Source organism: Ambystoma mexicanum, chromosome 6q (assembly GCF_040938575.1).
Source record: "Ambystoma mexicanum isolate Mex_15411 chromosome 6q, UKY_AmexF1_1, whole genome shotgun sequence".
Taxonomy (NCBI): Eukaryota; Metazoa; Chordata; class Amphibia; order Caudata; family Ambystomatidae; genus Ambystoma; species Ambystoma mexicanum.
The window spans coordinates 271390307-271417791 of record NC_090937.1 but is presented as its reverse complement, the minus strand read 5'-3'; the positions used below and the strand labels follow the sequence as shown (position 1 = coordinate 271417791).

General features: G+C 49.6%; 1 protein-coding gene across 2 annotated transcripts in view; it reads right to left on the bottom strand.

The window, feature by feature from the left end:
* Window positions 1-27485, bottom strand: part of HERC3 (HECT and RLD domain containing E3 ubiquitin protein ligase 3) — a 1960519-nt gene that overhangs the window by 560901 nt on the left and 1372133 nt on the right. The gene's annotated exons all lie outside the window — the stretch shown is intronic.

Sequence of the window (27485 nt, the reverse complement as noted above, 5' to 3'; positions counted from 1 at the left end):
TGGTCATTTATAATGCGCTTAATACCAAGAGGTTTTTAAGTGCGTACACGGGTATCGGACCTGTATTGCTCTGCTTTGTCTTGCTTCCAAGGCGAGCGAGTTGTCCTTCAGCTATCCTCTCGAGACATTCCTGGTTCCTGCCCTCGGACCATGGGAAGCTAATCACATAAAAGACATGATCTCAATAAGACAAAGAGGAGAAATATGAAAGTGAGCCGACCAAAGGCCAGCCAATACCGTGACCCTGAATTAGGAACAAAAAGGCCTAGTCGATCGTGGTCATTACTGAGACACTTGAAGCTCTTGCCATCGAATAAAAGGAAGCAGAGGAGCCTAGTGGTATGGGAATTCAGACAGCATTCCACAGAGTTAGTGTTTTAGGGACAATAGCAATAGGAGGAGAGAACAGGTGGCCAAACAAATAACCCAAATCCTGACAGTGTTCAGGAAGAAAGGTGCAAGGACCCTACTGCAGGCTATGACTGAAGCTGGTAGGAGCCATTAACTACTGAGAAGATCCAAAGCAGAAGAAAAGGTGATCTGGCAAGAGTGGTGCAGCAAGAAAGTCCAGGGTTTACAGAGCGAACCCTAGTGGCGAGCCAAGGCTATTCCAGATGATGCTGGAGATTAAGAACACCCAACTCTTTGAGAGGTCAAGTTGGTGAGATTAAAGTGGATCTCTTGCACTTGCAGGTAGACATCAGAAAGCTATTGGACGCTATCAAAGCAGAAGAACAGATTTCATCTTTGAAGGACAAAGTGGACTCCTTAAAATAAATCAGGTGATGGAACTACAATGTATGTCTAGGAGGCTGATGAAAAGGGCTGGGGATGCAGAGGGCATTCCCCACCACACTGACGTCCGAATCGTCATCTACCCAGAGTGTATTGTAAAGGATTAAACTCTTTATGGAAAAATTGTATGTTGAGCAGCTCAACAAGACAGGGCCATCTACATTTTCCCTCAATTGAAAGGGCCCAAAGGGTCCGAAGCAGGGGGACTCTGGAGAGAAACATCATATTCCAGAGATCCTTAAGGAGGGACAGGACATTTAGGAAGGTAGAAGAGGAGGCAAGAAAGTTCCTTCGGCAGGGTGCAAAACCCTCAGTGGCAATATCTACACTGAAGTGTAGGATGGGGGCATGGGATTTCCCTGTTTATACATATACTACTGTGTTGCAATGCTAGGTGTTGTGGATGATTGGTGGCATGGGGGTGGACGATGCCCTGATGATGCTTGAGTTACAGTAGGTGATGAGAGTTGCACAGAAATAGAATGTGCTTTATGAGAGTGGGGGAAACAACACAGTCTTGTGAATCTCTGGGTCTGTCAGAAAAACATGGCTACAGGTGACAGCAAGAGTGAGATGGAAGGGAAGATGGATTTTCATACCTGCCTGTGTATAGCTAAAGCGTTGAAATAATATGTGAAACTATGGATTTTTGGGCAGTGGGAAAAAGAGTGGTGGGGACAGAAAGGGACAGTCTGAAGGATAGAGTAATGAGGAGATTTAAAAAAGTACAGGCAGAATATAACCTACCCGAAGTGCATTTTTTAGATCCCCCACAGCTTCGGTATACCTTGAGGACACAATTTAGGGGTGGCCTTAACACCAATAGAACTGAATGCTCTAGAGGTGGGGATTGCAACCAAGCAAATCTTGACATTGTACAAGGCGATGGCGGCCTTCTCGGCATAGCCAGAAGACTAATCTAACTGTAAAGGAAATGCAAGAAAGATGTGGGAGAATTGGGGGATGAGCAATGGTGGAAATCACTGCATCCCAAGAGAGTTGGCCATGAGCTGCCACCTCAGACATATACAATTCAAATAACATGTGGTTTATTACTCAAGATAAAGCTTACGGAAAATGAAGAGAAGCAGGCCAAATGTGAGTCTTCGATGCATATGACCACAGGCCTTTTTTTCATATGATATGGGGCTGTACAAAAATACATGGATTCTGGGAAAAGGTTCTTGGGGGAACTATCAAACATAGTTGTTTGAAAGGTGGAAGTGGATCCAGAAATTCATCATACCAGGAGAATTGTCTAACATTTTGGTGCTCGACTTTCCTTGTGGGTGGAACCAGACTGATATGCGAATGGATATTTCTCTTCTGTGAAGCGTGCAGTGAGTTAAAACATAATTACAGCCCACCTGAGTGGAAGAAATTCCATTTAACAGGTTATTTGAACCATGTTTGTTCTCTGTAGAAGGGCTCCCACACCCTTGTTAAATATGGGATACATTACTCACCGTAATCGTATTTCTGATGCTTGTATCTGCTTAGATTCACATGCTGTGCATAGGCCGACATCTAGTGGAAGCTGCGGAGTATTACAGTTTGTTTTTCGAAACTCGAAAATGGGCATCGACACAGGGCGTGCCAGTAATACTATCCCTAGTGTGACGTCCACTGTACCCAAGATCCCTCACGTGTCTAGGATCCTCAGATTGTATTTTTTCTGACATGAGGTAGCATGAGGAGTAGCGTGAGTACAGATAATCCAAGCAGATAGACAGAAAGGTAAGAATACAAGCAATCATGCGCCTTCTCTCGGAGGGGAGGAAGGGTGGGTCGCATGTGAATCTAAGCAGATACAAGCATCAGAAATACGATTACGGTGAGTAATGTATCCCTTCTGAGGCTTGTGGAATCTGCTTAGATCACATGCTGTGCATAGATTAGCGAGCAGTACCAGAAGAAGGAGGTGGGATGTGAGAAGGGTCATGAGCAAATAGGTGTCTTAGAACCGCTTGTCCCACTTGTGTATCTGCCTTGGAATGGGTGTCAATGCAGTAATGCTGAGTAAAAGTGTGAATAGAGCTCCAAGTAGCTGCATTGCAAATGGTGTCAAGGGGTACATTTGCAATGAAAGCCAGAGTGGCCCCAATGCCTCTAGTAGAGTGGGCCCTTGGCGTAAAAGGCAGAGTCTTTTCAGAGAGTGAGTAACACAGCTGGATACAGTTAATAATCCACTTCGAGATGGCGCCTTTAGAGACGCGATCCCCCTCTCTGCCTATAGCTACGCAGACAAACAGTTGATCTGTTTTCCTTAGCGGTCTGGTTTTATTTACATAGTAGAGGACCGCCCTACGCACATCTAGGGTGTGTAGTTTCACCTCAGCCGAGCTTTGCAGGTTCTGGAAGAAAGCCGGAAGCTCGATGGACTGGTTTACATGGAATTTTGATATAAATTTAGGCAAAAACCTAGGGTGTGTGCGTAAAACCAGTTTGTCTTTATGGATAGTAAAGAAGGGATCCTGCACTGACAGAGCCTGAATTTCACTGACCCTTCTTATAGAAGTAATAGCTACTAAGAAGGCCGTTTTATAAGTCAGGTGTTTGAGACTGCTTTTATGCATGGGTTCGTAATGGGGGCCCATGAGCTTGGCTAGCACCACATTAAGGTCCCACCCTGGTGGTGGGTTTGAAATAGGAGGGTGAAGTCTCTTTACTCCTTCCATGAAGGCTTTAACTACTGGTACTTTCCACCACGAAACCTTGCTATGGGAAGTGGTGTAAGCCGAGAGGGCTGCCAGGTGTACTTTCAGTGAGTTAAAAACCAATCCTGCATCTAGCAGGTGGAGCATGTATGTAACAATAGTGGAAGGAGTGCAATCAACTGGGTTGATTTGTCTACTCTGGCACCAGATAATGAACCTCTTCCACTTGTCAAAGTAACAGTGCCTTGTGTTTGGTTTCCTAGATTCCTTTAGGATGTCCATACACCTCTGTGGTAAATCGAGGTGTCCAAACTCTCTGACCTCAGGAGCCATGCTGCCAGGTTCATTGAGTTGGGTTGCTGGTGCACTGTTTGACCTTTGTGCTGGGACAGTAGGTTGAACCAGGCTGGAAGTTTGATGGGCTCGCACACCGCCATCCTGCGTAGGTGTTGGAACCACGGTTGTCTTGCCCACATGGGAGCAACTAGGACGAGCGTCATCGACTCCCTGTTCATCTTGTTCACCACCTTCCTGATGAGAGGAATTGGTGGAAAAGCGTACGCAAACATCCCTGACCAGTTCATCCACAGGGCGTTCCCCTGGGAGTCTGGTTGGGGGAACCTGGATGCAAATCCTGGGCATTGTCTGTTTTCACTTGTGGCGAATAAGTCTATAGTGGAGAAACCCCACTGAGAGAAGAGATCTTCTACGACCTCTCTGTGAAGAACCCATTCGTGTTCCTCTGGGAGGGAGTCTCTGCTTAGAGCATCCACTAGGGAATTGAGCTCCCCTGGAACATGTTGTGATGACAGGAAAATGTTCCGTCTGAGTGCCCATATCCAGATTTTCTGGGCAAGCTTGGACAGATTTGGCGAGCGAGTCCCTCCTTGCTTGTTCAGGTAGAACATGGCTGTAGTGCTGTCCGTCCGGATTTGCACTGACAGGTTTAGTAGGTGGGGCTCGAACGCCTGAAGCGCTCTGAATACTGCCAGAAGCTCTAGCAGGTTGATGTGGTTCTTGGCCACTGAGTGAGACCAGAGACCCTGAGCTGTGTGGTGGAGATGGTGAGCTCCCCACCCCATCAGACATGCATCTGTAGTGACTACTGCCTGTACTTCGGGATCGTAAAAGGGTTTCCCCTGTGCGAGATTTTCTCTTGTCCACCAGTGAAGGCTTTGTACCAGTGTTGGCGAAACGACCACTAGATCGTGCCACTGACCCCTTGCCTGAGACCACTGTTTCGCCAACCATTCCTGCATGGGACGCATGCGCAGGCGCGCGTGGGGGACCAGGTAAATGCATGACGCCATCATGCCCAGTAAACGCATTGCTTTGCGTACCGTTATTTGTTGACCGGACTGATAATGCGGAATTTGCAGTAGTATATTCCGAATTCTTTCTTCTGAAGGAAAGGTCAACCCCTCCTGGGTATCCAGGATTGCTCCTAGGAATTGTTTTGAGGTGCTTGGCACCAGGTTTGACTTCTTCTCGTTGATTGAGAAGCCTAACTCGTGGAGGAGGTCGATAGTCCTTTGAATGTTTGTCCTGCAAATTCCTGGGGTTTCCCCCGTTATGAGCCAGTCGTCCAGATAAGGGTACACTGGGATTGCCTCCCTGCGTAGGTGTGCAGCCGCCACCGCCAGTACCTTGGTGAATACCCTTGGTGCTGAAGCTATCCCGAAGGGCAGTACCTTGAATTGGTAGTGACGACTGTCCACCTTGAAGCGCAAGTACTTTCTGTGCGCTGGGACCATGGAAATATGAAAATAAGCATCTTTCATATCCAAGGTTGCCATGTAATCCCCCTTTTTTTTTAGGAGGGGGATTACCTCTTGTAGCGTGGTCATAAGAAATTTTTGGGGCTTGACATACTTGTTGGCAGGCCGCAAGTCCAATACTGGGCGCATTGTCAAGTCTTTCTTTGGCACAAGGAAGTAAGTTGAATAAATACCCTTGTTTACCTGGTGTCCCGGGACGAGTTCTATCGCGTCCTTTGTAGAAGAATGGCGAACTCCTCGAGGAGAATCTTCTGATGTTCTAAGGAGAGTACTCTTTGTCGTGGAGGATGGTTCCGGGGACGCTGCAGTAGCTCTATACAATATCCTGTGGATACCGTTGACAGCACCCATCTGTCTGATGTGATCCCTTCCCAAGCCTGGGTGAAGTTTGAAATGCGTCCCCCTACTGGGGTTGCGTGAGAAGGGACCCTGAACTGAGCGTCACTGCTTTGGTGGAGGCGTGCCGCCTCCCTTGCTGGGGCTGCCTCTGCCTTTACCACAACCTCTCCTATTACCTCTACCGTAACCCTGGGTAGACTGTTGGTTGTTCCACTGTGTACCCTGCCCCTGGGAATAGTTAGATCCTCTCTGGGAATTTTGGCCGCGTGGGTGACGAAAATGACTATTCCCTCTCTGGTTAGGGGGTTTATTGGTTAACTGGCCAAGGGATTTGAGTGTCTCGTATTCGTCCTTGGCATTTTTCAGTGCGTCTTCGACCGCCTTACCAAACAACAGATCGGCTTCCACCGGTTTGTCCAACAATGATGCCTGTGTTTCTGCCTTAAAACCAGACTGCCGTAACCACGCATGTCTCTTGATAACAGAACCTTCTGCTATCAATCTGCCTGCGTTGTCCGCGGCGTCGAAGGTTGCTTTCAAAATGCAACCAGACACGGCTCTACCCTCTGCGGAAATCCGAGCTAATTGGCCCTTTAACGGTTCAGGAGCAGAGGCTATGAGAGCCGCGACTTCTTCCCACTGATGGCAGTTGTAGATGGCCAACAGGGTGGTGGAGTTAGCAATCCTTGCTTGATAGGCGGACGTTGAGGCTACCTTCCTGCCGAAACCGTATAGTTTTTTGCTCTCCTTGTTGGGAGGAGCTTCTGACGAAGACAAGGGTGTCCCAGCCCTCTTACGAGTGTTGGTGACATCTAGGGAGTCTGGCTTCAGATGTCCTCTTATATAGAGAGGGTCAGACTGTGCCGCCCTGAAAAGTTTTTCAACCCTGGGATTGACTGCTCTGGTGAGGTTTGGGTTCACCAGGGACGGATCTATTCTCCGCTGAATGGATTTAAGGATAGGGATGGTCTGGGCAACAGGCCTCCTTTCTCCCACTAACTCTTCTGCGAAGTCCCTTTCCTCCTGTACACCTTGGGTGTCAATGTGGAAATGTTCTGCTGCGCGAGCGAGAACCTCATTTAGGAGGGGTTGGTTATCAACCGGGGAGTCGGTAACCGGGGCCTGGTTCTCTACCGGGGAATCTACTCTGTATGTTTCCGGGTCATCCTCTTCTTCCTGGTCCTCATCATCCCCATAGTAGCCCGTCCCGGTTTGCTCTTCTATCATACCAAATTCTTGGTCTTCACAAAAGGAAGCCTCCCCTTGATACCGTGAGTATGGTCCTGCGTAAGGTTGTACCTCGAAGGGTTCAGACCTCATCGGAGTTTCAAACCGGGCCTTCTTACTCGGGGCGATAGGATCAGTAGAGCCTGAGGGTGTGTCCCCTTGTGGATCATACGAGAGGAAATGTTCTGGATTTTTATCATAAAAATCAGCCAAAGAAGACATTCTTGACATGACCCTATCTATGTCTTCACTGGACCATTTCTTGGAACTGGGAATGACTCTCTCAGCAAGTCTATGAGATTTTTCTTGAGTAGCTTTGCTGGTTGTGGACCTATCAGCAGACCTGGGCTTGTCTGTCTGTTTAGGGGGGGTGGAGTGTTTCACAGGTGTGGAAGAATGTACAGGTAGTTTCTTCTGCTGTTTTCCCCCCTCCCCGTGCGTAGAAAAATGTTTTCCCTGTCCCTTAGTGGCTCCGGAGTTGTTCTTGTCCTTCGAGCGTGGGGCCTCGCTGGTTTTAATTGCGGGCTCTGACTCCTGGAGCGCGTCCTGGGGGTGGAAGTCGTCTTCGTCTTCCGACGACCGAACTTCTGTCAGCCTAGGGAGCGAGGCACTCTTGGCAAGAGTGGATGATTGCCTGGAGTCACGCGGCGATCTTGATCGAGAGCGCCCAGAGTGCACCGAATCGGACCGTTCTGTCTGTGTCTCTTTCCGAGAACTCGACGTTGTCGAGTCTCGGTTGGACTTAGTGTGTTTAGTGTGTGTAGTATGTGAAGCGCTTGTGTCGCCGGGGGTCTTCCCCATAGCCGCCCTGCCGGACGACCTTCCGAGGTCGGGGACCTGCGCTCGGCTGTCTTTCGACGCCGTAATGCCCTCGCCGTCCGAAAGTACGGCGTTGCTGCCATCGCTGAAGGCGCCCTCCGCTGCCATGGCCGACTGCCTGGCGTGGTGGGCCCAACGCTTCGTCGAACGGTCCTTAAGTGTCTTAGGTTTAAACCTACTACACGCTCTGCAGTTCGCTTCGGGGTGGTCCCTCGGCAAGCAGAGATTGCACGTGGTGTGCCTGTTGACCCAAGGGTATTTGCGATTGCACTTGGGGCAGAATTGAAAAGGGGTACCCTCCATATGCACCTTGAGGCAGCGGGCTGTTAAGTGTAGGAAATGTATAAGGTGTACCTATATACCAAGAGTGTAGAGTATGTACCACCCCCCACTCTCCCTACTTGCAGGGCCGAGGCCAGCGGCCTTCCGAGGCCCAAATCCGTCGTGCAGCAGCCGACGGTCGATTTCTTCTCCAGCCGGCGTCGAGTGTCGAAGTTCGACGTTGGGGTGGGGAAGGATGTCAATAGATTATTATTTTTAATTTTAGCAAAAGTATGGCTAAGGCCAGGGGACTCCGCAAAATGCTTCCGACCAGTATGGCGGAAAAAAACAATCTGAGGATCCTAGACGCGTGAGGGATCTTGGGTACAGTGGATGTCACACTAGGGATAGTATTACTGGCACGCCCTGTGTCGACGCCCATTTTCGAGTTTCGAAAAACAAACTGTAATACTCTGCAGCTTCCACTAGATGTCGGCCTATGCACAGCATGTGATCTAAGCAGATTCCACAAGCCTCAGAAATATATATATATATACACATGGGATACATTACTCACCGTAATCATATTTCTGATGCTTGTATCTGCTTAGATTCACATGCTGTGCATAGGCCGACATCCAGTGGTATCTGCGGAGTATTACATTTGTGCTGTACCCATGATCCCTCACACGTCGAGGTACCTCAGATTATTTTTCTGACATGAGGGTTAGCGTGAGTACATTTGTGTCCAAGCAGATACCTATCAGACAAGCTCATAAGCATCCATGCGCCTTCTCTCCAAGGGGAGAAAGGGTGGGCGCATGTGAATCTAAGCAGATACAAGCATCAGAAATACGATTACGGTGAGTAATGTATCCCTTCTGAGGCTTGTGGAATCTGCTTAGATCACATGCTGCACAAGGTTCATGGGCGAACAGACATCTTAGAACCACTTGTCCCACTTGTGTATCTGTTTTGGAATGAGTGTCAATGCAGTAGTGCTGAGTGAAAGTGTGTATTGAACTCCATGTATCTGCTTTGCAAATGCTGTCTAGAGGGACATTTGCAATGAAAGTTAGAGTGGCTCCTGTGCTCCTTGTGGAGTGAGCTGTGGGCATAAAAGGTAGTGTCTTGCTTGATATGGAATAGCACAATTGTATACATCTGACTATCCAACTAGAGATGGCATCCTTTCAAATGCGATCACCTTCTCTGCCTGGCGCTACAGAGACAAACAGTTGATCTGTTTTTCTTAGCGGTCTGGTCTCGTCTACATAGTAGAGGACCAGTCTCCTCACATCTAGTGTGTGTAGGTTTACCTCAGCTGAGCTTGTGGGTTCCTGAAAGAAAGCCGGTAGCTCAATAGACTGGTTTACGTGAAATTTAGAGATGAACTTGGGGAGAATTTAGGGTGAGTACGTAAAACCAGCTTGTCTTTGTGTACAACAAAGAAAGGATCCTGCACTGACAATGCTTGTATTTCACTAACTCTTTTTATGGAAGTAATGGCCACTAAGAAGGCAATTTTATAAGTCAGGTGCTTGAGACTAGACTTATGCATCGGCTCGAAAGGGGGTCCCATGGGCTTAGCGAGTACAACATTGAGATCCCATCCTGGCGGCGGGTTCGATATTGGAGGGTGGAGTCTCTTTACTGCCTCCATGAATGCTTTGATGACAGGTACCTGTCATGATGCCTACCCCCAAGGAGCCAGACCGGGCCCAGCAACCCCAGAGGCAGACATCATGTTCCCGAGGGAAGTCCCAGCGGCCCCAGGTAGGGGCCCTTTGGACTCAGTCCTGGCGCCTTTGGCGCCAGGCTCATGTTGGACAATAGTCCAGGCGCCATAGGCGCCAGGCTCATAAAGGATGACTTTGTGTTAAGAAGTGCTTGGTGTGAACTTACCTGATGCAGACCGTGCTGCAACATCCAGGCCACCTAGAGGCCTGAATGGGACTATTTTACCTATGGGACTACTTTACCACACGGGTGTGGCCGGAGGAAGAATACATACCTTAGAGGAAGAATACATACCTGGAACTACTTTGAAGGCTATTTAAGCCACGCCCAAGCAGCAACTCACGCTTTGCGTTGTTCTGCACCTAGCAGCTGGACGCTCACCGTGTCTGCTCCTGCATCCGGACTCCAGCCACGCCCGACAGCATCCTGGAACACCTGTAAAGGGAGAAGAGAGGAGAACAGGGGAAAGATGAGACATTACCTGCTTAATCCGCATTCCAGAGTCATCTCACCGACGATCCTAAAGGGAAGACATTCATTTTTAAAAGCACATCGCATAGCTCGCTGCAGCGCAGCATTCCACTCACCTTTACTAGGCGCCATCTTGCCCATCAGCAACCATCTGGATCTTCCGCCGCATTTCAGCGCCTAAAGGAGAAAAAGACCAGAACAAAGGTGAGCTAGGGAAGAGAATAAGAAAGGCTTAATTTCCACCATAAGACTTACCTGTTGGGTCAATCCCTCTTCACTTTGGGTCGGCGCCGTTTCTTCGGCATTTCCAAACCCCGGCCCCTAAGGGGAAAAAGACATTGGCATTAGTGAGCGAATGCAAGGACATTAGCGGAACGCTCATCAAAGACTTACCTGTTATTTATTGGGACATCTCTTCTCACTTCGGGTCGGCGCCGTATCTTCGGCATTTCCGAACCCCGGCCCCTAAGGGGAAAAAGACACAAGCATTAGTGCATTAATGCAAGAACACTAGAGGAACCACTCATCAAAAACTCACCAGAAGTTTCCTTCGACGGTTCCATTCCCTAACTCAGAATCTTCATTCAGCACCTGAAATAGAGAAAACAGACAATGGTTATTTAAAGCTTGAACTTGCAACAGAATTCTTACGATACCTTACCGGAAAAGTCAAGCAAACTTGAACTCTCACCAATCCGAGATCCAGTGAAGTAACTGGATAACAACGCACCCCTGCATCAGAAGCAGGATGGAGAGCTCATCCTTTCAGACCCTAAGGTGAGACTTCACGGGGAATCGCAGAAGGGTTTCGTGGAGGGTGAGAAGGGGAGTGGGAGGCCTACGCATTATCCCGCAGATTGTTAATACTCCCTTTTCACACACAGAAGGATATTTCTACGAGCCAGACAAGCCAGATTTGGGGGTCCGGTCCATTCCATCTTCCGAGTCCTGCGCATCACCCTAGAAGAGGCCACAGCAATCCAAACCAGGCCAGCGCCTCCGTGGGAGTCAGGTGAGCGTTACAGTACCTTCCACCATGAGACCTTATTGTGGGAAGTGGTATAGGCAGACAAAGCCACCAGGTCGACCTTTAAGGAGTTGAATACTAACCCTGCATCAAGCAAGAGGAGCATATAAGTTAGAATGTGGGAAGGAGTACATTCTATGGGTTTCATTTGTTTAGACTGGCACAAATTACAAATCTCCTCCACTTGTCAAAATAACAGTGCCTAGTGTTGGGCTTTCTGGATTCTCTTAAGATATCCATACATCTTTGTGGTAGATTAAGATGTCCAAACTCTATGACCTCAGGGGCCATGCTGCCAAGTTCATTGAGTGAGGTTGAGGGTGCACTGTTAGTACCCCGTGCGAGTGAGCAGATTGTACGGGCACTGGAGTTTGATGGGATTGCACATCGCCAGTTTGCACAGATGTGGATACCAGGGTTTGCTTTGCCCACATAGGAGCAACTACGATGAGCGTCACCTGTTGCTTGTGGATCTCGTTCACCACTTTCCTCATTAGAGGCATTGGAGGAAAAGCATAAGCACATTTCCCTGACCAGTTCATCCATAGGGCGTTCCCCTTGGAGCCTGGCTTGGGGAACCTGGACACGAAGTCTGGGCATTGTCTGTTTTCGCTTGTAGCAAACAAGTCTATTGTGGGGAACCCCCATTGAGAGTTGAGGTGTTCTACTACCATTGCGTGTAGTTGTCACTTGTGTTCTTCTGGTAGGGGATCTCTGCTCAATGAGTCTGCGAGAGAGTGGAGTCCCCCTGGAAAGTGCTGTGACGATAGGAATATTTTCCGTTTGAGTGCCCATTTCCAAATTTGTTGTGCAAGCTTGGATAGATTTGGAGAACGTGTGCCCCCCTGTTTGTTGATGTAAAACATTGCTGTAGTGATGTCTGTCAGAATTTGCACAGATTGGTTCGCTAGGTGAGATTCGAACGCCTGACAGGCTTTGAACACTGCCAGTAGTTCTAGCAGATTGATGTGGTTCTGTGCTGTTGCGTGAGACCACAGACCCTTAGCTTTGTGGTGAAGGTAGAGAGCCCCCCACCCAGCGAGCGAGGCATCCATCATGAAAATCGCTTGTACTTCCAGATCATAGAAGGGTTTCCCCTTCAGCAGATTTTCTCTTGTCCACCAGCGAAAATATTGTACTAGTGTTGGCGAAACAACCACTAGATCGTCCCACTGACCACTCGCCTGAGACCTCCGTTTCGCCAACCACTCCTGCATGGGTCACATGCGCAGCCGCATGTGAGGAACCAGGTAAATGCAAGATGCCATCATGCCTAGCAAACGCATTGCTTTGCACACCCATTTCTGGCGGCCGACCTGATAATGTGGCATTTGCAGTAACATATTTTGGACTCTTTCCTCTGATGGAAAGACCAACCCCTCTTGAGTGTCTATGACAGCTTCTAGGAGCTGTTTGGTTGTTCTTGGCACTAGGCTTGATTTTTTTTCTCGTTGATGGAAAAGCCCAATTGGAAGAGTAGGTTGATAGTTCCCTGAATGTTTTGTCTGCAAGTTAGGGGGGACTCCCCTGTAATCAGCCAGTCGTCCAGGCAAGGCTACACTGGGATTGCCTCCCTGCGCAGGTGTGCTGTCACCACCGCCAGTACCTTCATGAATACCCTTGGAGCAGATGCTATTCCGAAGGGTAGCACCTTGAATTAGTAGTGCTGGTTCGCTATCTTGAAATGCAAGAATCTTCTATGCGCTGGGAACATTGAAATATGAAAATAGGTATCTTTCATATCCAGTGTTGCCATGTAATCCCCCTTTTTTAGTAGAGGGATTACCACATGTAGCATAGTCATACAGAAATGTTGTGGCTTGACATATTTGTTTGCAGGGCGCAAATCTAATACAGGGTGCATTGTTAGATTTTTCTTTGGCACAAGGAATTAAGTTGAATAAATACCCTTGTTTACCTGGTTGGCCGGGACAATTTTGATGGCGTCCTTTAGTAGAAGCGTGGTGACTTCTTTGGGGAGGATACGCTGGTGTTTCTTGGAATGGGTCTTTTGTCGTGGGGAGTGGTTCCGGGGTTGCTCGAGGAGCTCTATAAAATATCCGCCTGTTACAGTGGACAGCACCCATCTGTCTGTGGTGATTGCCTCCCATGCGTGGGTGAAGGTGGATATGCGCCCTCTTAATGGAGGCCTCTGGGAGGGCACCTGAAGCGGATAGTCACTGCTTTTGAGGTGGAGTGCCACCTCAGGAGGAGTTGCCTCTACCGCGTCTGCAGGATCTGCAAGCGCCACTTGGGTAATTCTGGGAGGACTAACCATGATTCCCCAGGTAGTACCATGACTTTGGGTATAAGTGGAACCCCTCTGTGAATTTTGGCCGTGTGAGCGATGAAAATTCCCTTTTCCCCTCTGGCCAGTAGGTTTATTGGTCAGTTGGCCCAATGACTTGAGAGTATCGTAGTCTTCTTTGGCCATCTTTAAGGCGTCCTCGACAGCCTTGCCAAAGAGCACATTGGGCTCAACAGGCATGTTGATAGTTTGCGTCTCTGGTTTAAAACCCGTTTGGCGCAACCATGCGTGACGCTTGATAATAGTCCCTTCTGCTATTATTCTGCCTGAGTTGTCTGCAGCGTCAAGATTGGTCTTTAATAAGCAGCTTGACACTGCTCTGCCTTCTGCGGCCACCTGTGCAAGCTGAAGATACTAAGGCTGAGACCTCATCCCATTTCTGGCAGTTGTAACTGGCCAACAGGGTAGAATTGTTAGCAATCCTAGTTGGGAATACCACAGAGGAGGCCACCTTTCTGCCCATCGTGTAAAGTCTCTTGCTTTCCTTTTCAGGCGGGGCCTCAGAGGAAACTAGGGGAGTACTAGCCCTCTTCCTTGTTTTGGTGACAACTAATGAATCAGGCTTCAGTTGCCCTCTGATACACAGCGGGTCAGAAGGGGCAGGTCTAAAGAGTTTCTCTATGCAGGGGTTCACTGCCCGTGTAAGATTAGGGGTCTCCAGCGATGGCTGTATTTTTCGCTGAATGGACTTGAGGAGAGGGATAAACTGCGTGACAGCCTTCTATCTCCTAGGATTTCTTCTACAAAATCCTTATCCTACTTCCTGAGTTTCTATCTATCTGAAAATGCTCTGCCGCCTTGACGAGCACTCATTTTGTAGGGGTTGGTCGTCAATGGTTGAGACCATGACCGGGGGATCCTGATCAACAGGTGAGTCCATGGGATACATATTTGCCTCGGGGTCAACCTCAGGGACTTCATCATCCCCGTAATAAGGGTCTGCTGCATCATACCCGTAATAAGGGTCTGCTGCCTCTTGAATATAGAGGTCTTCATGGTCAGAGTCCGGGTCATAGAGATCAATGACTGTGCCTTTCACTGGATTCTCGGGGTGAGACATCTTAGCAGGGGGTTGAGCAGGGATCTGCGACCCAGAGGGTGCTGTAGTGGGTGGGAGTGGAGTAGAAACTTTTGAAATAGGTAGGGTCCTTTTCATAGAAGTTGGCCATGAAGGACATCCTCCTCATGACCCTGTCTATAACCTCAGCCGACCATTGTGCAGAACTAGGAATGACAAATGATTGGGAAGGGAGCCCTAAATCTTCATATGTTGGAGGAAGTAATACAGGTTCTTTGGGCCAAGCCTCTTGAGATTTCTCCTTGTGAGGGATGGGCCTAGCCTCCTGAAATGTTTTCCCTATGAGGGGTCTTATATGACTTCTTCTTGGACTCCTTCTCCCTACCCTGTCCCCCTGAAGTGTGTTTCCCCGACTGTTTGGGGCCTAGTACCTGTCTTGATGCAGAACGTTGAATTTTGGGTGCAGGCTGAACTGGAGCCTCGTCCGTGGACGATCGGCCCTCGATGGGAGTTTTTCGTGCAACGTCCGTACCATCCTTCGACGGCCGGGACCTGTCATGCAGCGATCTGGCACAAGAGTGCCCAGAGGACAGAGGTTCCACTGTGTTAGGGAGAATTCTCATTCAATGGCTAATTTCCCTTACCTAGTGAGTCCCCTTGCTGGATTTCTGGAGTTATTTTTTTCACTTGTTAAGAGTGTGAGCTTTTCCCCCACTTTTTTTTTTTGTATTTTTTTTTTGTTGGCAGAGGCATATATAGCGAACACATACATCTGAATGGGCAGTAAATTCACATCATACATGTACCAAATCAGCTGCACCACAACAATAATAGAATAAAAAGTACAAAGTAGTGGGTCACAGTATATCAAGATGGTGCAAAGCATCAATGCAGGGTTTGGGAGGACTCTTCCCCTGAGGAGATTTTGTCTAGGCCATAGAGGTAACTGTTGAAGGCAGTCCAAATGTTCTTGGGGCGAGAACGCACTGGGATCGTGACAAACTCTTCCTCACAGTTGAGAGACCAGGTAAGTAGGTTTAGCCATTTCTGGAATGAGGGGGGGAGAGGGGCTCTTCCAGTTCTGTAGAATACATTTTTTAGCCACAATACAGCCCACATTCAAAAATTTGGCCATACATTTAGCCCCATCTGTTTGCCACATCCCAAACAGAAATCCCATTGGGTCTGGGTCAACAGGAGTGTTGCAGATCTCAGTTAGTGTCTCCAGGATCTTACCCCAGAATTCCGTAAGCATCGGACACCCCCAGAACATCTGTAAGTGACAGGTGTCTTCCGCATCACAGCGAAGGGGAAGGTTGCGAGTTGGTTCGAGCAAACCTGGAGATCTTATGTGGAGTATAGTATAGACTGTTAAGTAATTTGTATTGTATGGTGCGATAGCGAAAATTAAGGGAAACTCTGCTAGTGTGTGAACACATCTTCCCCCACAGGTGATCCGTGAGTTCCAGTTCGGTCGCCCAGTCGTCCCGGGCCGTAGAGGGTTGGGGCGGGGCACCCAGCAGCAATATCTTGTACAGTGAGGAAATCACACCACGGGCGCCACCTGCGTTGGCAATGTAAGCAATCCCGGGGGACTCCAGGAGCTCCTTGGGGAAGTCAGGCCAGGTGGTGCGAAAGGCGGCACGGAGTCTATAATTTTGCAGGAGTTCTAGAGCTGAACCAGAATGGCCAGGTCTCCAAGTCTGTGGCGTAATGAATTGCCCATCTGGGTAAAAGTCTTTTAGGGCGTGGTACCCCAGAGTCTCCCAATGATGCGCCAGGGCCAAGTCATGTGTAGGTTCCAGCCCGGGGAATCACCAGGCGGGGAGCCACTTATAGTAAGGGTGGTGGTCGGCCCCAGACTCAAATAATCGCCCCCGGCGTGTACAGTGGTATGAACCGGATCAATAGGGGAATCCAGCTCGTATTGCCGGTGCAGTATTAGTGATATAACATTGATGTTCGCAGCCGCCAAAGCTTCCAATTTAACATGGGGGCGAGGGGGAGGGCCAGGGTACCAATAAGAGGTAAATTGTGCCTGAGCTGTGATCCAGTACTGCATTATGTCAGTGGCAGTGACCCCCCCCCCTTTATCATTTGGAGGTGTCATGTCGGACCATTTTTTCCACCCCGCCCCAGAGTGCCATAAGAACTACGCACACGCTTTGTGCAGTCCCGCAAAGTATTTTTTCCCGGGCCAAATGGGGACATTACAAAATATGTACAGTAGCTTGGGGAGTAATATCATCTTGACAAGTGAGAGTCTGCCGGCCAATGATAGTGGAAGGGAGCACCATCGCTCCATTTTGGCTTCAGCTTGTTGAGCTGCCGCCAAGTAGTTGTCAGCTAGTAGTGTTTCTTTGGTCAGGGATACCTGGACCCCTAGGTACTTAACCCCATCAGGCGACCAACGCAGCGGGTATTCAGTAGCAGGTTGTGGAGTGGACCTGGTGAGGGGGAAGAGCTCGGATTTAGTATAATTTATGGTAAATCCAGAGTATGTGCCTATACGGGTGATGTCCCGTAGTATTGGATCGAGATTATCGTGGGGTCTCTAACGAAAAGTAGTATGTCATCAGCATAGAGTGAGATGATTTCAGGGACATCTTTCAGCCGTATCCCTTTGCGTGAGTGGCGTGCCCTAACATGGTCCACCATTGGCTCTATGGCCAGGGCGAGAAGAATCGGGGAGAACGGGCAACCCTGGCGGGTGCCTCTGAAGAGAGGGATTAGGCCAGACGCCTGGGAGTTAACTCGAACTCTGGCAACTGGCGAGGTGTAAAGTAATTTAATATATCCAATCATACTGGGTCCGATGCCCATGGTTTCCAGCACCAACCACATATATTTCCAGGATACCATGTCGAACACCTTCTGGGCATCGAGCGTGACCGCTACCGCATTGGCGCATTGGTCAATTTGGGACATGACATTGAGGAGTCTTCTAATATTGTGGATCTCCCAGGTACAAACCCTGATTGATCATCGTGTACCATATATGTCATGACTGGAAGAAAGCGGTTGGCAATTACTTTAGCGAAAAGTTTGGTATCTAGGTTCAACAGCGAGAGGGGTCTATACGACGCACATTCATCGCTGGGTTTTCTGGGTTTGAGTAGTATAGTGATGGCCGGCTCGCGCAAAGTGGGAGGAAGAGTTCCCAACTGGAGTACCTCGTCCCATACCTCATGCAATTTAGGGGCCAGCAGGGCAACGTGCTCTTGATAGAATTCAGCCGTAAACCCGTCGGGGCCCGGTGCCTTGCCTTTAGGGAGACTGGATATGGCCGACAATTTCATCCAACAGAATTAGAGAGTCCAATTGGTCCCTGGTTGCGGGGGAGACACAGGTTGTGGGTATTTGTTCAAGGAGGTTTCTCATATGAGATTCACTATGTTCAGGAGATTGGGAGTATAAATCCATGTAGAAATCTGTGAAGACATCTAATATCTGTTGGTCGGACCATTGCATTACCCCCCGTTTATCCTTAACACCAGCGATCTGGGCCTGGCCCCACTCTCCCCTTGTCAAAGCGGCTATTGTTTTGCCGGGTCTATCACCTTCTCCATACTTCCGGGCTGCTTGAGGGCGGCTAAAGTACTGGACCTCCCTTGTGGCCAGTTCATTAAATAACTTCAATTCTTCGCTAATCTGGGAGAGGACAGCAGCGTCAACTGATGCCGGGTGCGCCCGCTCTAGGTCGTGCAGTCTATCTTCCGCGTGGCTAAGGGCTGCTCTGATAGTTTTTAGGGCTCCTGCCTCCCTAGAAATGGCCATGCCTCTGATAAAGGCCTTGAAGGCGTCCCATCGGATTCCCATAGTGGTGTATTGTGTTCAAAGTATGATTGGATGTCAGCAAGGATGTCTGCCTTGAAAACAATATTCTGAAGGGCAGCCGACTTAAACCGCCACGTGTTGATGGTAGGCGAGGGGACACCCAGGGCCAGAGAGAGCAGAACCGTGGCATGATCCGACAGCGTGCGGGTGAGTATACAGGTGTCCACCACTCTACCCAGCATTCCGCTTGACAATAGGAACATGTCTTTTCTAAAGGAACTGTCATGCACTGAGGAGTAGTAGGTATATTCTCGTGCCTGTGGGTGCAGTGTCCTCCATACATCACGAATATCGGGGGTTGTGCAGTGAGCCAGTAGTCTACGTGATGCACCAGACAGCAGTCTAGGGGCTGTGCCAGTCCTGTCCAGGGCAATGTCCAAGATGAAATTCATATCCCCGCCCCAAATGATCTGTACGCCCACATAGCCCAGCAGGATGGACGCCACCAGATCTATAAAATTGGCCGAATCTACATTAGGGCCGTAGGTATTCACCAGGAGGTACTCCCAATTGGTTATCGCACAATGCAGTATGACATATCTCCCCTCCACGTCAATGTAACTTCTGTGTAGTACAAACTTGAGTGACTTATGAATCGTCAGGACCCCCCCGCCCCGCGTAGAGTATGAAGTGAAATATCTATTGGGGCCCCAAGATGATGCCATACACTTCGTGAGAGGGCCCATAGCGTGTGTCTCCTACAATAATAGTATTTTGCATCCATGTCTGTTGGCGTAGGCCATGACTTTACGGGTTTTAGTGTAGTTGCTCAGGCCCCGAATGTTCCAGGACATTACTATGGTAGGCATTCTAGGGGTCTAAGGTACATCCCAGCATTGTCGCCGTGTAACATTTACTGTGTGAACCACCACAATGCCTGTGCCCTGATGCAGTGTACTATGCAAAACTACCTCTGCCGTTTTCAATAACAATTCCCAACTCATGGCCTCCCCCCACCCACACCACCCCATCCTTGTGGGTAATGTGCCCGACCACCCACCTCCCTATAAAATCATAATCCCCCAGTAACCGTGGGTCAGCGGTGGATCCCCAACATGGGTCCAGTTCGCTAGTGGCCCAACCGGGGCCAGAACCCAACACAAATGTAACAAACATAAACCTTGCAATCGCAGTGGGGTGCGCTGCTGCCATGAGGTGGAACTAGGACAAACACGGATAGCATAGAGTATCAAGTGGTATAACCAACATTGGAACGCATAATAATCACATTGTCCCACACCCGGCTATTCGGACAGAAGGCAGAGTGCCCACCTCCCGGGTGGCATGGGCTCCAGAGAGTGGGGACAGTTAAGCAGATCCGGGGTCTGACGTAGATGGCTGAGGGCAGACCTGTGGGGACCGGGGGGGACCGTTGGCGGCCCCGCAAGGGGCACTCGCCAGGTGTGGTTGTTTCGGAGAGCAAATGTGTATGCGTAATTAAGACAGTGGAGTGTTGTTACCATCAGCACATTAAAGAACAAGAAATGATGATTAGGCTACATGATCACTGACTGAGATGGGTTCAGTCATTGGCTGCAAGGTCTTCAGTCACGTTGTGGAGTGGTATCTGGGACTCTATGAATTTCACAGCTTCCTCCGGGACAGTGAAAAAGTAGTTTTTCTCTGAAGGTTATTTTGAGTCCGGCCGGAAAAAGGATTGCATAGGGGACATTACGTTCTCGTAGTAGTTTCTTGACTCCTAGAAACTGACGTCTCTCCTGTTGTACCCCAACAGAAAAGTCGGGGAATATACGAATGGTATGTGAGTCAAGGCGGAGGTCACCTTTCTCGCGAGCCAGGCAGAGGATGAGATCCCTATCCCTGTAATTGAGGATCCTGGCAATTATAGGCCTGGGGAAGTCCCCAGGCTTAGAGCGTGGTGATAGGGCCTGGTGAGCTCGCTCGACCGTGAAGTGTGGTGACAGGACAGGGTCGCCCAGGAGGTCTTTAAGAAGAGTCGACAGCCAGTTCCATACGCCCCTTAAGGGCATTCTCCGGAACCCCAACAATACGAAGATTGTTCCTGCGTGAGCGGGATTCAAGATCGTCACATTTTCGCCTTTAGAGCTTTCATATCTCGGGTCAAGGTGGCCACCGGGTCCTGCAGCGAGTGTAAACTGTCTTTGTTCGCCCCAATACGATTCTCGGCCTCCGTGATTCTGGTTCCTGCCTGGTCAACACGCGATTGGAGGGATGCCACATTAGAGTTAATGTTGTCAAGCTTTTCGTGGAAGGATGCAAAATTCTTGGCCATAGACTCCATCATTGCGGTAAGATCAGGGGCAAGTGCACTGGAGGAGGGATTCGTGACCAGGGTCCCCCAGAGCGGGTGCAGCAGGCTCGGCTTCCGCGCGTGGGTTGGCTTTTGCAAACTTGTCCATGGCGCCCACCTTATTGGCCCCTCTAGATCTTTTGGGCATTACAGTTTCGATTGGGGGGGCCCGCCGGCATGGACCCAGAGGTGTGCAGGGCGTAGGTGTGCAGTGCCAAGCTCAGCGCCCAATGGAGGAGCCCGGAGTAGGAGACAGCCCAGTACTTGCTATCAAAATCAATTGGCAATGGAGTTACAAGGGGGTTTCAGTGGGGCGGCTACGTCAAGGTGCTGGTGGGTGGTTGGTGATACAGCCCTCAGCATTGGGCATATCCAGACAATGGAGGGTTGTTTTATGAGGCAGCCGGGGTGATGGTTGGGCCACGTGTAAGTGGGGCGCCCGACTGCCCAGCACTACAGTAGTGAAGAGGTGTTGTCGCTGTGGAGCCCCCAGTGGGCGAGAATGGAACATGTACAGCTTCCATGGGGGTCAGGTGAACCTAAGGCTGTATGCCACCAGGCTATGGGCAGGGGGGCTGCGTGAAGGCCACTGGATGAGTTGGTCGTGGCCAAGGTGTCATAGGTATCCAGGCGATCCAGTAGAGAGTAAGTATTCTTGATTAAAGGCCTGAAATAGTGGTTGGGGCCTTACCGACAGTACTTGGCAATGGGCGCAGAGCTAGATCAAACAGGGGGGGCACCCGCAGTGGGAAGGAACCCGCTCAGATGCCACAAGTGGGGAAAGTCAGCATCGCCCCCCCCACCCCAGCTCCTCACCTACTCTCCGTGCGCACAGATTCCAGAGCGCAGGGGACGTCGTCCAGCCCGAGAGCCGCACACTGCAGCGCCCGGGGCCTCAGTGCAGTTCCAGGCCACAATACTCAGCTGGAAGGCTGAGGAGAGGCCATAGCTGCTTCACAGGGGCCGCGGCAGGCCAGACCGCTGAGCAGCAGCACGGCAGTGAGAGGCGGCTCAAGCGTGGGGCAGCCGGGGGCGAAATCCTCTGAGTCGCCCGGCTCGATGTGGGAGGGGCCGAGGCCCTCGGCGAAGGGGGAGACCCACTCCCTGGCACCCGCAGGACAAAGCAGTTGGTCGCCGAGGGACGGCAGGCGGAGAGGCACGCCCGCGCCCACTGATGAATAAGGGAGGGGAATCCCGCCGGGGAGGTCTGCCGTCAGGCCAGCGGCAGCGCCGGCGATCAATAGCGCGGCTGGGCCGCAGACTTGAACAGGATGTGGAGGTTCTCCTGGAGCTCGCCCCAAGCCGGGGCTTGAACAGGGCAGGTAGCGAGGATTAGACAGCAGCCCAAGCAGGTTTCTGGCGATGGCAGCAGGGTGAACCGCTGATGCAGCCGGATTAGGTTTCACGCCTCACAGAGCTCTGCAGCTAGGCGGCCATTTTCGGGCTGCTCAACAGCAGTCCCCCCTTTTCCCCCACTCTTACCCATGTTTTGCCATGTGTATTTCATCTGTTTTTGTGATTGTGGGCTCTGGAGTACACCACTTCAGTAGCCCCCTTCTTTTGTGTGTTACACAGCACCTTCAGTGAAGTGACACAGGGTTGTCTTTTAGACTTCCCACCGACTCCATTTCTGGGGCTGACTACTGTCCCTCAGAAAAGGGTAAAGTTGCCATTAATTTTACATAGTCATTTAACCACAGATCCAGTACACCCCATCTTACATGGAGTATTGGAAAGGGTTACTTCTTAGCCCTTTTTATCTTTACCTCCTAGAGCATTGTTTTGCTTTTTTAACATTTAGACTTGGCTGGTGGCAGTGGTACCTACCCTAACTTTTCTACCGCGTTTATACTATATAAACATGGTATTGTTTAAGGCTATTATATTAGCCTCGAACATAAACCCGCTTGACCAAATACTTTTACTTTTGGCTCCGGTCGGGTTTATTCACCATTTCTTTTTGTTAAAGCCCTTCTTGTGTTTTACTTTGCGCGGCAAACCAGGTTTGCCTTCTTTGTTCACTGTCTTTTGGCGGGCTTCTGCCAAGAATTTCTGTCAACGAATGTTCTCCGATTCTGATTTTTGCCCCCAACTCTCTCTGGTTAACTCAGATGCGAAGTGTGTTTTTGCCCCGGTAACATTTCTTGCCGCGGATACGCGTATCTTTAGTAAGACCGAACTGTCATTACTGTCAAAAAGTGATCGCACATGTATTCCCGGTAACGTCTTTTGTTTCACAACACCGGTCCGTTAAAACATAGGGTACTTACCTTGAGTTATACTGTACCAAGTGAATTGGTTGGTTGTGGTGTATTTTACGTGTGGTTTTGAATTAATAGAAGTGTTGTGTTTTAGATGGTTTAAAAATAAATGTACTTCTATTTTTTACCTGAAACCTTGAGTCAGTGTTTGTTTGAGTCACAGTAATTGTGGTCCCTTTGTGTAATTTCTGCTACTGCTCATATACTCTTGAGATAAGCCTGGCTACTCCGCTACTGCTACCACTTTAACATAGTAGTACAGGCTTGTACCAAAGGTGAACTTGTATTACCACTTGCAGTCTAAATTGTGTTTAGTGGTCCCTAAGAGCACTGCACAGGATTCTGCCTAACACACTGACCTTTCCCTGGATGTCGTGCTTTGCCGTCCGCTTGACACGTGTTTCAAGTCTCAGCCTTGAGTTGTGTGCTTAGTGGTGGATGAAGTGATGGCGCTTCCGCCGCCGGGTGTTGTACCCATAACAAGGCTGCCAGCCTGTCTTACGGGGTCTGCGCTTGGGTAACCGAAGCCACTGCGTCGCCTTCGCCGTCAGAAACCGCAGCATTGCTGAAAGCACCTTCTACTTCCATGGCCTCGAGCTGCCTGGTGTAATGAGCCCAGCGTTTGGTAGATCGGTCCTTCAAAGTCTTGGGCATGAAGAGCCTACACGCTCGACAAGACTCCACGACATGGTCTGTTGGGAGACACAGGTTACAGACTAGGTGTTTATCGACCCACAGAAACTTCCTATTGCACTTGGGGCAAAATTTAAAGGGGGTCTTGTCCATAACTGAAAGATACGGCAGCTAGGTCAATGTAGTGCAAGAAAAGGGGCATATACATTCTAAAATGACCTCCCCCCTCTCTCCCTACTGTGTGGGCCGAAGCCCGGGGCGACCTTCCAAGGCTGAAACGGATCTGTCGCGAGAGTCTTCCGAAGGTAGTTTCCTTGTCTTCACCGACGTGATGTTTCGATAGTCAGTGATATAAAGGATAGAAAGAATAAACTATCAGTAATTGAAAATTAGTAAATGGCTATAAGCCGAAAGAGGAACTCTGCTATAAGCATTCGTCTAGAATGGCGGAAAAAAACAATCTGAGGGACCTTGATGCGTGAGGGATCATGGGTACAGTGGACGTTACACTAGGGGTAGTATTACTGGCATGCCCTGTCGACGTCCCTTTTCGAGTTTCGAAAACAACAACCGTCATACTCCGCAGCTTCCACTAGATGTCGGCCTATGCACAGCATGTTGTGATATAAGCAGATTCCACCAGACTCAGAAATATAGGTCATAAAATAACATATAGAACATATAATACATGATGTCACATAGGGGTGACTGGTGCAGTCAGCCACCCCTTTTCAGTACCTCTATGCGCAGTCTCTAGAGTGGTGGGTGTCTGCCCTATGAGGCGGCATCTCAGTTCTTCGGTTGTTGGTGGTAGTGGTGGCCACTTCCCCACACACACTGCCGTACTGCGGTACACATTGTTCTCCTTGTTGGCTGCCTCAGTGCTGGGTGAGCGCCTACAGTGACCATCGCGACCCCCACAGATCGTTGCTCTCCTCTGGGAAGCCCGTGCCCTGGGGGCCCCCCAGAGGCATCTTAACTTCAGGGGGCGTCCCTGTTACCTTGGGCACTTTGCCGTGGTCACCACCACGCCCCCAGCGCCACCTTCAGCTTGTGTCACAACGCGACCCTGGACACTGTGGAAAAGATGGAGGCTTACTTAGGCACCTTGCGGTCCTTACCGTTCTAGTCTTTTTGGTCCTTTTCCTTTAAAAGGTAGCCACGCCCACAACGCTGTGCATTGCAACTCGCATTGTAAGCCTTTCGCTAACTTCGCCTGCAGTGCCGCTCCTTGAGCTTGGTCTTTTGATACTTTTCTACCTAGTACTCAGCCCGCTTCGGCTTTCCCTGTTTCTCGGCTCTTTCCTTTTGTACGGGGTTCCGTACTGTAAAGCTATCCTTCGCGCCCCTTTGCTATTTCTCTCCGGCTTGCTCTCTCTCTCTCCCTGGCGCTTGATTCCTTACTCTTGTTCATCCGCTTTCGCTCCCGCTTGCTCTCTCTCTCCCTGGCGCTTGATTCCTTACTCTTGTTCATCCGCTTTTGCTCCCGCTTGCTCTCTCTCTCGCTTTCGCTAGATTCTTTACTCTTGTTCACCCGCTTTTGCTCCCGCTCGCTCTCCCTTACTATTTCTCTCTCTCTCTCCTCCTTGCTCGCTCCCGCTTCTGTTCGCTCTCTCATTCTCCACTCTCTCTCGCTCTCCTGTACCAGCTCTCTCTCTCCCTCTCTCACTCTTACCTGCATTATAGCCTTACCTTCCCTCCTGACTGCTCGTGTGCAGCCTCTGCTTTTGCCTTCCTTGGATCGCAGTGGAATCTCTTCCAATCCTTTTCGACATCAGTCTACCTCGTCCGGTAATACTTGGATTTAAGTACTGTTATTGTATACCATTCACCGGCCTCCTCCACTTCCGGCACTCTCCCTGCCAGCAAGGACTCGCCATCTAACAGGGTTTTTTCTGCCGTCACTGGCTTTTTCCCTGGCGTTACGGGACTGGCTCCCCTGGGTCCACCTGACAGCTTGTTCCTACCACTGTCAGGGTGGCCTCAAGCGGAGCTCGTCCCTATCTCTACGAAGAAGGACAAAAAGGGAAGGAAGAGCACCAAGACGGTCGAAGACCCGCAGGAGATCAAGAAGGAGGGGAGAAGAAGACCAAAGACATCTACCCAGGAGGATTCCTCTAAGGAGTCAGGTGAGGAGCTTTCGGGTGGTAGTTTCCGATTCTGACAGCTTGATAGCACTGCACCCTCTGCATTGCATCAGAGTGACACAAAGACCAGGCCGCGATTTTACAGGGAGCTTCAGCTTTTCGTTACCTGGGCTGCCTGATAGAGCAGCCCGAGACTTACCCTGACTCTACCTTCAACACTCTGCTTTCCGAGACAGTGTGCTTCATCGATGCATCACCTTCAAGACTGCCTGGCATACGTGGCTCGGGAGGACTTCTTCTGCAGGGCCCACCTCAACCGCCACAAGGTTGGCCGACATGGAGCACAGCTAGGTTGCCCAGTTCAGGATGCCCTCCACAAATGCAGCCCTCTCTGGGCAGCTCTTGATCTTCGCCCGCGGTAAGCACCGCACACATGGCCCAGGGCCTCCACAGTCTGGTCCCCGGGTTGGCCAACTGCCGCCACTGCTCTCCGAGTGCCCGGGATGCTCCGGGCACGCAGCTCAGGACTATGTTAAGTATGCCAGGTTGCCCACCTGACACGGCCCAACCAACAATTGTTTATAGGCCATGGAGGGCTGAGGGGGGGGGTCTCTCTGCTTTGCTCTGTTCCTTTCTTCTAACTTTAGTTGTTCTTCTGTCTCTGGAATCTTTTACCTTGCCCAGTGCACCTCTAGGGCAGGAGAAATCTGTCTCTTATTTTTATTTTCCCTCAACATTCCATCCGGCCCTATGGTGGACTTGACAGATCAGCCCAACAAAAGACAAACACACTAAGCAAAATATTTTATTTATATACTCTGGTGTCTTTATTTCTAGGTTTCCCTTAGGAGACCAGCATGAATCCCTATCTAGTCAGGCTCTTTTTGGGCCACGTGCTACACAACGACCACTGGAGGCTATCATCCCTCCCAGGATGCAAAATGGCCATGGCATGGAAAACTAGCTATAGCTGGGGGCTAAGAGGACAAACCCCACTATGAATGAAGAAGTCCCAGGGACACTTTATACTTTAATTCGCCAACACTATGATTGACTTTGTCCAGAAAGTGAACTCTCGGGAAACCTGCGGCAATTAATTGGAGAGGCTTTCTGGACCCTGGACACTAGGTCCTTCTAGGAATAAAATGTCTGTTCCGCTTATCCTGTCACCTAGTTGATTAGAGAAAGGTCCCTTCTATTGTTGTGTTAGAAATCACTGAGGACCCTCAGGAGTTCCCATAAGCCATACTTGAGATCCATATTGTCAGGGTGACCAGGTCAGTGGGCTGTTGGTGGATGGCGCCTTAATCATTTTGATGGTTATTACCCTCTTGTCCCGATGGCTATTCATTTTTGTTATTCCCTGAGAGATATAACCTCTTTGTGAGCATAAATATTCTGTAAGAACTTTGTTTTTGACTGTGGGTGTTCTGTGCTTTCTATGTGATACTATTAAAATGGAGGGCAGCAGACTGCACCCTGCCAAGGATCTCTTTATTCGGCTTCATCATTTCATTCTATTTTCAAAAGGTTTCAATATGTAGTGGCTCCGATGTAGCACACTCTGATCCACATAGAAGATAGACCCTTATTAAAATGTCAAAAGAAATCATTTACAAACAGTAATCAATATCTCGAAATACAAAGGATGAATCTCTCCATAGTTATTTTATTATTTTTGGAAGTGACTTTCATGCCTCTAGTTAAAGCAACTCAATAGCTGCTGGAATTTTAAAACCCACGCTTTCATTCTCTCTCTCTCTCTCTCTCTCTCTCTCTCTCTCTCTCTCTCTTTCTCTCTCTTTCTCTCTTTCTCTCTTTCATATCCCTTGGTTCCAAACCTCTATACTTCAGTTTAGGCTAGCCATGTTGCTCCTGGAGCTTTCACCTTGCTCCAGACAACTACATATTGAAAAGGTAATGTTCAGTACTCAACCACCAGATGTGCCTCAGTG